This window comes from Lolium perenne, chromosome 3 (genome assembly GCF_019359855.2).
Source record: "Lolium perenne isolate Kyuss_39 chromosome 3, Kyuss_2.0, whole genome shotgun sequence".
NCBI classification, from domain to species: Eukaryota; Viridiplantae; Streptophyta; class Magnoliopsida; order Poales; family Poaceae; genus Lolium; species Lolium perenne.
The window spans coordinates 158,614,929-158,617,343 of NC_067246.2; the positions used below are offsets into that span (position 1 = coordinate 158,614,929).

The 2,415-nt window shown below is 48.9% G+C and overlaps 1 long non-coding RNA gene across 1 annotated transcript; it reads left to right on the forward strand.

Moving 5' to 3' along the window:
- Nucleotides 1-711: 711 nt before the first annotated feature.
- Nucleotides 712-2,142, forward strand: LOC127321590 (uncharacterized). The gene is made up of 4 exons (XR_007864186.2): nucleotides 712-1,053; nucleotides 1,142-1,380; nucleotides 1,483-1,593; nucleotides 2,082-2,142. It is a non-coding gene; the product is annotated as an uncharacterized lncRNA (long non-coding RNA).
- Nucleotides 2,143-2,415: the final 273 nt, after the last annotated feature.

Sequence of the window (2,415 nt, forward strand, 5' to 3'; positions counted from 1 at the left end):
ACATGCTGCCGCATGGCGATTTGCACGACAGCCATCTCGTGTCGCTTGCACGTGCTACGTGGGGTGTGCTCGAGGTTGAGTCCAATGAACCTATTGTAACGGCCCCGGAAATACCCCTATTAGATTGTTTGTTGTTTTCCTTTTGTGCATCATTATGCATCATGCATCATATCATACATGCATATTCTCACCAAATAAAATTATTTTATAAACCTAAACTATTTTCTTTTCCCTCTCATATAGTTGAATAAAACCTTCCCTTCCCTTTCTTTTAACAAAACCCTAACAAACAAACTATTTTTATTTTGGTATAAAAATGTTTGACAATGCTTGCAAATTATTCCCCCCTCTCTTCCTCTCTGTATTCAAAATTATAATTTTTGTTTGAGAATGTTACAAACCAATTTGCAAAACAGTTTTAAAAATAAAGGAGAAAAGGAAAACCCCTCTCCCCCTTCCCTGGGCCTCTCTCTTCCTCTGGCCCATCTTTGTTCCAGCCCGAACCGGCCATCCTTCCTCTCCCTTCCATCCCGGCGGCCCAACCCACCATCTTGACCCAACCCGCAACGAAGGGGTACGCCCCCTTTCTGTGTCGTCTTCCTCCCACTCACGAAAAGTGTGTGAGGCTGTGGTCCTCCCCTCCTCCCGTCACTGTCCCATGCGACCACCGCATCTCCACCACCTTCCCTCCCCCCTTTATCTTTCGGCCTCCAGAAAACCCTAGCCCCCTCTCATCTTCCTCCCTCGCGCCGCCACCATCTCTCTTCCCCTTTCCTTCTTCTCTCTCATGAACAGAAACACGCAAGGAAAACCACCAATGACCGCCCCCACAGTACTCTCGTCGCCCCGCCATTCCGTTCGACCCCGCACCAAACCGAGAGTACCAGGAGATGCGGCTCGTTCTCCTCTTCAACCTGGTACAAGGAATCGAGCCGGGACGCTCCCAGTCGCCACCAAGCTCGCCGTTTCTCCTTCGACTCCTGCAGCATTTATCGTTGATTCCGGCCACTCGGCTCCTCCCTCGGCGACCTTGAACACACCACCGTGCTCCTGGTAGGGTGGCACATCTCCTGAGCCTCTTCTCTATTCCGTTACCCCTCTATTTGGTTCTCCCGTTGTTGACCGCTGCCCGCTGCCACAGGAGCTCGTCGCCGGCGACACTCCGGTGCCTCCCCGGCCAACCCACCAACCTCATCTGGACCGCCATGCCAAGGCGCACCCCCGACGCCAACTCCCCCGCCTCGGTTCGCCCTGAATCGCCGGATTCGTGGTCGACTAGATCTCAGTCCGCCATGGCCGTTCTGGCCCCAAGCTCCGCTTTGCCTGCTTTCAAAAGAAGGTGTCCCAGATATCATACAGAAATCTTGCAACAGCGCAGTGGTTAGCACCTTGGTCCTCAACCTGTGCAGCCCGAGTTCGAATCCTTGTGATGCAAAATCCCACCCCTTTTGTTTCTCATTTCTTTCTCTGGTACCCTGACAGGCGGGTCCCTTTCATCAGCCTCACACGGAGCCACGTCTGCGTCTCTGCCTCGTCAGCGCCTCGTCACCTCCCTGGTCCCGCGGGTCAGCCGCACGGGCTAGCTTCTCTTCGGTATAAATTGTTTCCCTCTTTTCCCTGTTTTTCTGAAAATGGCAGGAAATGTATAAATCTTGCTAAAATCATATCTTTAAATCTATAACTCCAAATGCAAAGTGTTTTATATGAAAATTGATCAGAAAAATGAGAGGAACATTAATATGCCATCCATTCATCTGTTTGCATCTCGCATCATGTCGTGACGTGATAGTTTGTGCATTTCACCTCACATATATGCGGAGTATTTTGGATCTCCAACTTTGGTTTTCCCCGCTCCGTTTAACTTTGAAGTAGCGCACCCTTGCCATGATATGACATGCTAATCAACCATTAACTTTGTCGGTAGAAATGCAACTCCAACCTTAATTTGATTGTCCGGGGTTCCGACTCCGATTAATATGGATAAGTTGCATTGCACCATCGTTGCCATGCCATGCATATCAACTTGAGCATGCCGGTTCTTCTTCTGTAGTTGTAAGATTTGCATACGTTGTGTGTTCCAGCATTTGCTTCTTCCCGGATAGGATCACGAAGTGGTGTTGTGAGATACGACAAGTTCTTCTGTGAGCCTTTTCACAAAGTAGCCCACCCCTTCACCTATTTTACTTTTACATGCTCTTTTGATCTATTGCTATCCTTATGTTGCGATTCTATTGTGTCATGTGTCCTATCCACCTGTTACCTATATGTCCGAGATACACCTCCTCGCCCTACCTTTTGTTTGTTGTTTGCCAGCTTTGCGAGTCGTAGGCGAGTTTAGGGTTTTTGTTGATATCTCGAAATGTTCGGGATATCTTGTTGGGATGTTGACACATGTACTACCTTTTCGAAAATGAA